This window comes from Primulina eburnea, chromosome 2 (assembly GCF_022965805.1).
Source record: "Primulina eburnea isolate SZY01 chromosome 2, ASM2296580v1, whole genome shotgun sequence".
NCBI classification, from domain to species: Eukaryota; Viridiplantae; Streptophyta; class Magnoliopsida; order Lamiales; family Gesneriaceae; genus Primulina; species Primulina eburnea.
The window spans coordinates 31,838,294-31,850,377 of NC_133102.1; the positions used below are offsets into that span (position 1 = coordinate 31,838,294).

At 42.7% G+C, this 12,084-nt stretch overlaps 1 long non-coding RNA gene across 1 annotated transcript; it reads left to right on the plus strand.

The window, feature by feature from the left end:
- The first annotated feature begins 9,687 nt into the window (after positions 1-9,687).
- LOC140824649 (uncharacterized) lies at positions 9,688-10,808 on the plus strand. The gene is made up of 2 exons (XR_012116418.1): positions 9,688-9,964; positions 10,519-10,808. It is a non-coding gene; the product is annotated as an uncharacterized lncRNA (long non-coding RNA).
- Positions 10,809-12,084: the final 1,276 nt, after the last annotated feature.

Below are 12,084 nucleotides of genomic sequence, written 5' to 3' on the forward strand. Positions count from 1 at the left end.
GTCATAACAATAAACTCGTAGTGCCCATACCTGGTTCGGAATGCAGTCTTCGGAATATCAACGTCTCTAACTCTGAGCTGATGATACCCTGATCTCAAATCAATTTTCGAGTATACAGAAGATCCCTGAAGTTGATCAAATAAATCATCGATGCGCGGCAAAGGATACTTGTTCTTCACTGTTGCCTTGTTCAACTGTCTGTAATCAATACACAGTCGCATCGAACCATCTTTCTTTCTAACGAAAAGCACCGGAGCACCCCAAGGAGATACACTGGGTCTGATATATCCCTTGGACAGAAGATCTTCCAACTGTGCTTTCAATTCTTTTAGTTCGATAGGCGCCATCCTATACGGAGCTTTCGAGATAGGAACACTCCTGGCACAAGATCTATGCTAAAATCTAACTCTCGGACTGGAGGCAACCCTGGAATCTCATCTGGAAACACATCTGCAAACTCGCAAACCACTGGCAGATCTGCCAATGCTGGGCTCGACTTCAGTAGATCTACTGAATATACGAGAAAGCCCTCTGCTCCTCTCTGAAGCAATCTACTCATAGTCAGAGCAGATACTAAGGGAATCCGAGATCTGGAACCCTTTTCGTAGAATTTCCACTCATCTGTCATTTCGGGTCTGAATCTGACAATCTTGTGGAAACAATCTACAGTGGCCCTGTACTTGGTTAACATATCTATGCCAACTATACAATCAAAATCAGCTAAACCAAGTACTACACAATCTAGATCAATCTCATGCCCCTCAAACTGAAGCATACAGTGTCTAACAGTAGTCACAGATATCAGACCACTTCCCAACGGAGAAGCTATAGACACTGCAGTAGACATCGACTCGACAGGCAAAGAATGCAATAATGCAAAACGTTCAGAGATGAATGTATGGGATGCACCTGTGTCTATCAACACATAGGCAGGATAACCGCAAAGGAAACAGTTACCTGCAATGACATCGTCTGGTGCCTCCTGCGCCTGCTCCTTTGTCAGCGCAAACACCCTAGCCTGCTGTCTGGGAGGTTGACTCACTGTCTGAATACCTCCTGGTCTCTGCTGGGTCTGTGCAGATGGTGGCTGGAAAGAGTGTACAGAGGATGCCTGTCTCTCCATCTGTGGCACTGGTGCTGATGACCCTGTACTCTGGAATCGTTGTGCACCTCTCTAGGGACAAACTCTGGCAAAGTGTCCCGGCTGCCTACAGATGTTACAGCATCCCATAACTCCTTGACACTGCTCCATGGCATACGTGCCACTATAATCTGAACCCTGACCTCTCTGTCGAGATCCACTGGAGCTCGATGAACTACTCCCGGATTTCTTAAACTGCTTGCCCTTAGCCTTCAGAAATTACTTCATGCCACTACTACTAGATCCACTATCAAATCGAGGAGAAGGTGGTGGAAACTGAGTGGTAGACTGTGGCTGTCTCTGCCCCTGAACACCATAAGAAGCTCCTCGCTGCCTGATCAAGCCAGCCTCTGCTCCTTTTGCTCTGTTCAGTGCCTCTGAAAAAGTATTAGGCCGTCCCGTGTTCACCAAAGTAAAGATATCCGAATTCAACCCGTTGATGAACTGATCGGCTACTGCTTCATCGCTTCCTGCCACATGCGGCGCAAATCGAAGCAATGCAGAAAATTTAGCAACATACTCCTCGATGTTCCACTGTCCCTGCCTCAGATTCGCAAATTCAGCCCCTTTGTCTTTTCGGTAGGAGACGGGGAAGAAGCGCTAATAGAACTCATCCTTGAAGACTTTCCACGTAATGTCAATGCCTCGGTGCTCCAAGGCTCTCTTCGCAGTCAACCACCAGCTCTTGGCAACCTCTTGCAGCTGATGCCATATCAATTTCACACGTCGCTCATCAGTATATGCCAAAGACTCAAACAACATCTCGATATCATCAAGCCAGCTCTCGCACTCTACTGCACTCTCTGTGCCCTTCAGCGTAGGAGGATGAAAAGACTAAAACCTCTTCAGTAAGGTCTCCATCGGCGTAGCGGTGACATCCATCTGTGCACCTGATGTGCTACCCTGCTCTGGCTGTGGTATACGTCTAGGCGGCATAAATCTGATTATCAAACTGATTAGTACACAATCAATATTATCTGTCTCAGCCCTCCTCTGATCATAAACCTCTGATCGAGAATCGGTTATGATTCAGGCTTGACAAGTATATGCTGTAAATGAACTCTGATACAATACAACATATAATAGGGAAAGCAATAAATCATGCTAGCACATCAAAAGCAAGAAAGATGACTCGATCTACCCCGCGCATTCTATTCTATCTCAGTCTACATAACCTACAGCTCTGATACCACCTATTGTGAGGACCCGGGCTCTAACTCAATTCTTTTGGGATTTATTGGATCTTTGCTCGAAAATGTGGGTCAAAATTTTTCTTTTTAATATTAAATCAAATGTAAACATAAAGCATGTCACTATTATTCAAACAACCATAATGTACATACACATCTGTCTGATAAAAACATACACGATTGTCTAAAAGTTCCGTACAAGTCTAGTACAATAACAAGTAGTCTTCTTCTACACCCGGCATCGCCACACTATAAACTCTCTCTTCAACGACGTGACCCTGTACCTGCCCCACCTGTTGCCAAGTACACATACAGACAAGACAACAGCCGGATAACTCCGGTGAGAATAAATCCCAGTATAAAACATGTATGCATGCAATGTAATAAATCATACACTAATGCATAGCATATATCAATGCACATGAAATAAAATCTACAACATGTAAAGGAATACAAATCTGTATTCAACGTCTAGTTCTTGACTCGATTCTTTTCTAATCTAGGTATCCCGGTGTGAATAAGACGGTCTATCACCTACCCAACCACTCGGGGTGACGGTACGTCTTATTCCTAGACTTCGGTCAACTCTGTATCGAGGGGCTACACATAGAGAAAGTCTACTACTATGCGTCGATACACCGAAACGTCTAGTTTTGGCCGATCTGCCAATCTCTCCTATCTCAGGACTTGAATGTAAATCAATAAACAAGATATTACATAATCAAATGTAATAACAAATTAGTATGTGATTTGTGGGAAACCTGAATCAAATCTGATCCAAGTTGCATCTCCCAATTCACATGTATTTATACCTTTCTTGTTGCACTGTCTGTGTCGTAGTCGAAGTCTCGAACTCACACTAGCCACTACAAATCTGCAATAGTAATATCTATATATCATCTATCAACAGAAACAACTCAAACCAATCTTGAACAAGTCAATAATCAATCTCGGTATAAGTTCGACGGCATAACAGCGTAATTCTCGATACCGATAACTCAATAACATCACGGTCAATATTCACAGCTCATAATCTCATCACAATACACTATCACACTGAAAATATCCCATCTCAACTTAATAACATGCTGGAAAATCGCAACAACAGCATACGGTGTCTAAAAATCGATCCGTTTACGTTTCTACGAAGCTCGACATATCAAGAACACAATATCTTCAACAAAATCATAACTTCTCCAACACATATATTTCAAATCATGTTGAAAGTGAACAATAATTACATCCTTGAATAGCAAATGATGAGAGGAGTTCGAAACCGAAGTCGGATTTAAAATCGGATGGATAAATCTTGCAAAATCTCAATTCTAATATGAAGAAGCTTTGAAGAAAACAAGGGGAATTCTCGGTGCTCTCAGCTGCTAGAATGAAGAAGAGGTGAATCAGCACAACATATATATATACCCTGCCAAGTGTCATCACGAAAATCAAATGTGGCATTTTCGCATGCAGCACCGCGGGTGCGGTCACTTAGCACCGCGGGTGCGCTCAGGCTTCGGCCTCATTTTTATTTGTTGGAATTCAACGACCACGGGTGCGCCTCAGGTCTTACCGCGGGTGCGGTCTGGGTTCGGTACAAACTTCACAAATCTGATATAAAGACTGCGGGTGCGGTAGAAAAGGCACTGCGGGTGCGGTATGTCTTCGGCCATTCTTTAAAAATTTCTCATTTTTATGTCATGCATTCTCACATCTTCAAATCTAACATCAATGACAACTGATAATTCTCGAGCCTTACATTTCTCCCCCTCTTAGAGAGGAGTTCGTCCTCGAACTCGTAAACAATTAATTATGCAAGTATATACAAAAGCAGTATAACTAAAACTGAAATAGGGACTCACATCATATGAATAGCTTGGGGTGTCTCTGTCTCATATCAGACTCTGTCTCCCAAGTCGCTTTCTCGATGCCATGACGACTCCACTGAACCTTTATAAGCAGAATAGTTTTGGTTCTAAGCTGTTTCTCTTTCCGATCAAGAATCTGTATCGGTCTTTCAACATAGCTCAGAGTTTGATCTAGCTCGGCTTCGTCAGGCTGAATGACATGAGAATCATCTGGCATATATCTGCGCACCATCGATACATTTAATACGTCATGTATTCCCGACAAAGGAGGAAGAGCAAGTCTGTAAGTTCGATCGCCAATCTTCTCAAGAATCTCATACGGACCGACGTATCTAGGAGACAACTTTCCACGTTTGCCAAATCTGACAATGCCTCTGAAAGGTGAGATCTTTAGAAATACTCTGTCTCCCTGCTCAAATACCAACGGTCTGCGTCTGACATTGGCGTATTTCGCTTGCCTATCCTGTGCCGTCTTCATTCATTTCTGAATGATCTTCACTTTCTCGGTCATTTCCCGAATCATATAAGGCCCCAACTCTGGTACCTCAGAGATATCATCCCAGTACAACGGAGATCTGCACTTCTTTCCGTATAAAGCTTCGAATGGTGCCATCTCAATGCTAGTCTGATAGCTGTTGTTGTATGAAAACTCACACAACGGCAATGAATCTTGCCAGCCAGTACCAAAATCTAGTACTACAGCTCTCAGCATGTCCTCTAAAGTCTGGATAGTCCGCTCTGACTGTCCGTCCGTTTGAGGGTGATAAGCAGTGCTCAGGTGTAAAGTCGTACCTAGAGCCTGCTGTAAGCTGTGCCAAAAGTGAGAGGTAAATCGTGGATCACGATCTGATACGATCGACTTCGGCACACCGTGCAATCTGACGACCTCTCTGACATATAATTCTGCCATCTGATCATGTCGATATGTCATTCTGTACGGGATGAAACAGGCAGATTTGGTCAGTCTGTCAATGATGACACAAATCGAGTCACAGTCCCGCGAAGGTCGAGGTAACTTCGTCACGAAATCCATGGAAATGTGATCCCATTTCCATTCAGGAATAGACAAACTCTGAAGTAAACCTCCGGGCTTCTTTCTTTCTGCCTTCACCTGCTGGCAATTCAAACATTTAGACACAAATTCTGCAATATCTGTCTTCATCTGCTTCCACCAGAATTGCGTCTTCAAATCATTGTACATCTTCCTGCCACCAGGATGAATGCTGAACCGACTACAGTGTGCCTCTGACATGATCTGTCGTCTCAAATCTGAAACCTCTGGCACTACTAGACGGTTATTCACATACAGAACAGAATCTCTAACCTGATACTCTGATATATGACCAGCTCTGACCATATCAATCGATCTCTGAACACTCGGATCAGTTCTCTACGCTTCTTTGACCCTCATAATCAGATCTGGCTCAATCTGAATCGCACCAAGTCGCAACGGTCTACTCTCTGTATCAAATGTCAACCCAAACAAACAACAATCCTCTACTAAATTCGATACACCTACTGTCGACAAGGAAAGAGCACATACCTTTCGACTCAAGGTGTCTGCCGCTGCATTCGACTTTCCTGGATAGTACTTGATCTCGCAATCAAAATCTTTCAGTAGATCAAGCCATCGTCGCTGCCTCATGTTCAACTCTGACTGAGAAAAGAGGTACTTCAGGCTCTTATGATCGGAATAGATCTCAAATTTCTCGCCATACAGATAATGGCGCCAGATCTTGAGTGCAAAGACAATCGCCGTCAATTCAAGATCATGAATCGGATAACGGGTCTCGTGCGGCTTCAGCTGTCTAGAGGCGTACGCTATCACGTGCCCTCGCTGCATAAGAACACATCCTAGCCCTCTGTGAGATGCATCACAGTATACAACGAACTCACCTGTACCTGAAGGAATCGTTAAAACAGGCGCACTAGTCAGCCTCTTCTTCAACTCTACAAAACTGGCTTCACAACCTTCGGACCACACAAATGGCATGTTCTTCTGTGTCAACTGGGTGATAGGCTTCGCTATAATGGAGAAATCTCGGATAAAACGACGATAATACCCTGCCAGACCCATGAAACTACGTATCTCAGGCACAGAAGTCGGTCTCGGCCAACTGATAACAGCCTCAACTTTACTCGGATCTACTGCAATACCATCTCCAGATATAATGTGACCCAAGAAGACAACCTGTTTCAGCCAGAATTCGCACTTGGACAGTTTGGCATACAACTGCTCTTTTCTCAAAGTCTGCAATACAATCCTCAGATGATCTGCATGCTCAGTCAGAATTTTCGAATATACCAGAATATCATCAATGAACACAATCACAAAATCATCTAAATATCTCTGAAAGATGCGGTTCATCAAACTCATAAATACCGCTGGTGCATTCGTTAAACCAAAAGGCATAACAATAAACTCGTAGTGCCCATACCTGGTTCGGAATGCAGTCTTCGGAATATCAACGTCTCTAACTCTGAGCTGATGATACCCTGATCTCAAATCAATCTTCGAGTATACAGAAGATCCATGAAGTTGATCAAATAAATCATCGATGCGCGGCAAAGGATACTTGTTCTTCACTGTTGCCTTGTTCAACTGTCTGTAATCAATACACAGTCGCATCGAACCATCTTTCTTTCTAACGAAAAGCACCGGAGCACCCCAAGGAGATACACTGGGTCTGATATATCCCTTGGACAGAAGATCTTCCAACTGTGCTTTCAATTCTTTCAGTTCGATAGGCGCCATCCTATACGGAGCTTTCGAGATAGGAACACTGCCTGGCACAAGATCTATGCTAAAATCTACCTCTCGGACTGGAGACAACCCTGGAATCTCATCTGGAAACACATCTGCAAACTCGCAAACCACTGGCAGATCTGCCAATGCTGGGCTCGACTTCAGTAGATCTACTGAATATACGAGAAAGCCCTCTGCTCCTCTCTGAAGCAATCTACTCATAGTCAGAGCAGATACTAAGGGAATCCGAGATCTGGAACCCTTTTCGTAGAATTTCCACTCATCTGTCATTTCGGGTCTGAATCTGACAATCTTGTGGAAACAATCTACAGTGGCCCTGTACTTGGTTAACATATCTATGCCAACTATACAATCAAAATCAGCTAAACCAAGTACTACACAATCTAGATCAATCTCATGCCCCTCCAACTGAAGCATACAGTGTCTAACAGTAGTCATAGATATCAGACCACTTCCCAACGGAGAAGCTATAGACACTACAATAGACATCGACTCGACAGGCAAAGAATGCAATAATGCAAAACGTTCAGAGATGAATGTATGGGATGCACCTGTGTCTATCAACACATAGGCAGGCTAACCGCAAAGGAAACAGTTACCTGCAATGACATCGTCTGGTGCCTCCTGCGCCTGCTCCTCTGTCAGCGCAAACACCCTAGCCTGCTGTCTGGTAGGTTGACTCACTGTCTGACTACCTCCTGGTCTCTGCTGGGTCTGTGCAGATGGTGGCTGGAAAGAGTGTACAGAGGATGCCTGTCTCTCCATCTGTGGCACTGGTGCTGATTACCCTGTACTCGGACATACAATGTCCCCTACCAATGAAACATGGTACTCACATCGCAGATACTAGTCTCAAACTCGAGCGGCCTATATCCTTCTTATTGGCGGTTGAATCGACTAGGAATCGTTTAGAATATACAGTATTACAAATATGAGTTTCATGATACTCATCATATGAGCATCTCATATTCTTTCTACTATTTGTATATTCAAGGGCTTTATATATGCAACTAGCATGGGTATACAGATAAAGAAGTGTCAAAATAATAATTTCAAATATTATTAAAATAAAGACTGTTCATACATAGAGTTTAAACATGAACCCTCGGCCAAAACTTGGCTCGACGGGCACCTACTCTAACAATCTCCCACTTGCACTAGAGCCAACTACCCATATGCTTCAAACCCATCGATTCGCGATGCTTCTCGAATAATGGTCCATGTAAAGGCTTAGTTAGCGGATCAGCAACATTATCTGCGGAGCCGGCTTTGTCAATCATGACATCTCCTCTTTCCACTATCTCTCGGAGGATGTGGTACTTTCTCAGTATATGTTTGGAATTCTGATGAGACCTCGGCTCCTTTGCTTGAGCAATGGCTCCCGTGTTGTCACAAAACACCGGAACATGAGCAACTCCATTAGGAATGACTCCCAACTCTTGGGCGAAATTCCTTATCCAAACAGCCTCATTTGCTGCAGCTGATGCATCATGCAGCAATATATTATGTCTCAGTGGTAGAATCCGCTGTACTGTCTAGCTTGGAACTCTTCCAAGAGACATCAGCACCATTGAGCATGAATATGAACCTAGAGGTTGACTTCGAGTCATCGATATCGCTTTGGAAGCTAGAGTCGGTATAGCCTTCCAATTTCAGTTCTCCACCCCCATAGACCAAGAACAACTTATTGGTCCTTCTCAAATAATTGAGGATATCTTTGACAGCTTTCCAGTGTGGAAGACCAGGGTTGGATTGATATCTACTCACTACACTTGGTGCAAAAGCAATGTCAGGACGTGTAGATATCATCCCTTACAGGTTGCTACCAATCGCAGATGCATAAGGAATGCTTGTCATCGCCGCTATCTCTGCATCAGTCTTGGGAGACATAGACTTGGATAGGGACACGCCATGACACATTGGTAGATAACCTCTCTTGGACTCATCCATCGAGAACCGCTTCACGATGGTATCAATGTATGTGGACTGTGTGAGACCAAGCAATCCTTTTGATCTATCTCTATAGATCTGTATTCCCAATACAAAAGATGTTTCACCCAAGTCCTGCATCGAGAAATTACTCGCTAACCATATCTTAGTTGATTGCAACATCCCTACATCATTCCCAATGAGTAGAATGTCATCAACATAAAGCACAAGGAATGTCACATCACTCCCACTGACCTTCTTATACACACAGGGTTCCTCAGGATTCTTAGCAAAACCAAACTCTTTGATTGTACTATCGAATCTGAGGTTCCCACTCCTAGATGCCTGCTTTAGACCATAAATAGATCTTTGAAGTTTGCATACCAAATGCTCACTTCCGATAGATGTAAACCCTTCGGGTTGAGACATGTAAATTTCTTCCTTATTATCCCCATTAATAAAGGCTGTCTTAACATCCATTTGCCATATCTCATAGTCATACCATGCAGCTATGGCTAGCAAAATCCTTATGGACTTGAACATTGCAACTGGAGAAAAGGTTTCCTCAAAGTCAACTCCTTGTGTTTGAGTATATCATTTTGCCACCAATCGCGCCTTGAAGGTCAATATCTTCCCATCTGCCCCAAGTTTCTTCTTGTAAATCCATTTACACCCTATGGGAACAATTCCCTCAGGTATTCCACACTTGGTTCGAATGCATGGAATTCATCTCAGATTCCATTGCTTCATGCCACTTGGATGAATCAACATCAGATAACGCTTCCCTAACGAAATTTCAGAATTTAATTGGGAATAATTTCGAAAATTCAGAATTGTAAATTTGGGTTTTCGAATTTCAGTGTTCAATAATTAGAGGTTTGGATGCTATAGAATTGTCGCATATTAATTTTCGAAATATTAAAGCCTAAATTATGATTTTTGGAATTTTAGGCTAAATTAGTGAATATTGGAAAAATTAAATGGGACTTGATATGAAATGTATTATTTGCCACAGGATTGGAGTTTTCAGGAAATATTTAAGATATTTTGTGGTAAATTAAAGTCAGTTGAGGTACGCATGAACCGTTTTATTATGACGTCTATAGTGATGTGAAATGACGTTAAGTATTATGTATGAGTTGTGGCATGCTTTATGTGCTTTTGTGAATACGTGATTGCATTCACGCATTTATTGAGTTGATCTCATTAGTGCATAGCATTTCGAGCCTTGACTCCGTTGATTGCGATTGTTACTGATCTATCGAGTTGTAGCGTCATCGATGGAGTGGGTGGGTAGGATTAGCACTCCTGATGACTTGCATGAGGACTGAGCGGGTCGCACCCGTACCCTCGATGCTACGTGCATGGATGAGCGGCGGCATGATATTACGTTGCTGCAATCCTGGCACGGGTGGCCACTGTTACTGTTGCTGATGCGTTTCATTTGGACTCCGCTTTGGTATCCATTATTTTGTTGTTACCGACATGCATTGCATTGCATTTCATTGCATTTTACTTGATTTTATTTCATGTCAGTTATATTTGTCGTAATATTACTGGTTCGTCGTACTGGGACCCGACCCCTCGTTTCTTTTTATGTTGTGGTTGTTTTTGATGCCATAGCAGGTTATTCAGGAGGATTTGACGCGTCTGGTGGAGCGTCAGGTAGTGGTGCCCAGTCGTCGAGTCGTGGTTGAGAGTTCCCAGATATATATATACTATATTATGGAGTCATACATTTACCGGGGAGATGCCCCGTGTAGCTGTACTGTTATTTTTACGATGTTTTGAATTGATAGTTGTGTGATCGAGCCTTGCCGGCTCTGCGTGTGTTTAGTCCTGGCCAGTGCGGCTATAGGTTTGTGAATTGATGTTGTGACTTTATTTCGAGTATATAAATATTGGTTGTGATGTTTTGGATTTTTCTGGGATGTCCTATTTACGAATAGGTCATGCCGAAATTTCTGTAGGCCCGAAATGAAAAAATTTAATCGCTTTCGCTGTTTACATTAATAAATCCTGGTTGTTTGGTCATTAAATATTAATCAGGAGCACGGGCCCCTTTTCTATCCAATAGAAATTCTTTTTCCAAAAAGGTTGCATTCCTAGAAACAAACACCTTTGTTTCTTGGGGATGATAGAAGTAATATCCAACAGAATTCTTTGGATATCCCACAAAGTAACATAAAATGGATCGACTATCCAATTTATCTCCCACTACCTGCTTCACATAAGCAGGGCACCCCCATATTCTAAGATAAGAATATTTGGGTGGCTTACCCATCCATATCTCATATGGTGTCTTGTCAACTGCCTTTGAATGGACATTGTTCAACAACAGTGCCGCTGTCTCAAGCGCATATCCCCAAAATGATGGCGGCAACTCCGTGAACCCCATCATAGACCGAACCATGTCCATCAAAGTCCGGTTACGACGCTCCGAAACACCATTCAACTGTGGTGTAGCGGGGGAGTCCACTGCGAGAGAATCTCATTTTCCCTAAGATACTCTTGGAACTCGGCACTCAAGAACTCACCACCTCGATCCGATCGAAGTGTCTTGATGCTTCGTCCCAACTGTTTCTCTACTTCACTTCTGAATTCTTTGAACCTTTCAAAGGCTTCAGACTTGTATTTCATCAAATACACATACCCATACCTCGAAAAATCATCGGTAAAGGTGATGAAGTAGGCATGTCCATGCTTAGTGGTGATGCTAAGAGGACCGCACACATCGGTATGGATCAAATCCAATAACCTTTTTGCTCGCTCCACATGGCCCTTAAAGGGAATTTTGGTCATCTTTCCTTTCAGACAGGATTCACAAGTCGTGAGAGCATAAATATCAGACATATCAAACATGCCTACTCCCACTAACTTGTTCATCCTTCCTAGGGAAATATGTCCTAATTGAGCATGCCATAATTTTGCCGAATTTAGAGTATCTTGTTTTCGCTTGTTTGTTGTTGTTATTGCTTGGACATTGTTTAATGGAATATCTTTCAATTTTAAGGTGTAGAGATCGTTTTCAAGTTCTTCAGTACCAATTAAACATTCATTCTTGTAAATATTGCAAACACCTTTGCTAAATAAACAAGAAAATCCATCTTTATCAAGCATAGAAATGGATATAATGTTTTTCACCAAATATGGTACAAACAAAACATCGCTCAAAAATAACTTGAAATCATT